We start from the raw sequence: 476 nt of genomic DNA on the forward strand, positions 1-476 counted from the left end.
AACTATTGGAAGGCTGCTCTCCTGTCTCCCCTGGTCCTTTTGTTCCTTAAAATCAGATTATGAGTTGGAAGGGACCTTGTAGGTCATCTAGCCCAACCCCCTTCAGCCCTCAACTATTGGAAGGCTGCTCTCCTGTCTCCCCTGGTCCTTTTGTTCCTTCAAATCAGATTATGAGTTGGAAGGGACCTTGTAGGTCATCTAGTCCAACCCTCCTGCCCTCAAATACTGGAAGGCTGCTCTCCTGCCTCTCCTGGTCCTTCTTCTCTTCCCTAGACCAGCCAGGCCGTTCCAGCAACCGTTCATCGTATGTTTTAGCCTCCAGTCCCTTAATCATCTTGGTTGCTCTTCTCTGCACTCTTTCCAGAGTCTCAACCATCTCTTTTATAATGTGGTTGCAGGACTCTAGGTGCGGCCTTACTCAGGCTTTACACAGTGGGATTAGCACCCTCCCTTGATGTGGATTGTCTCCCTCTCTC

This window comes from Pseudonaja textilis, unplaced genomic scaffold (genome assembly GCF_049901715.1).
Source record: "Pseudonaja textilis isolate UNSWEBS1 unplaced genomic scaffold, rPseTex1.2 PTEXSCF23, whole genome shotgun sequence".
Lineage (NCBI taxonomy): Eukaryota > Metazoa > Chordata > Lepidosauria > Squamata > Elapidae > Pseudonaja > Pseudonaja textilis.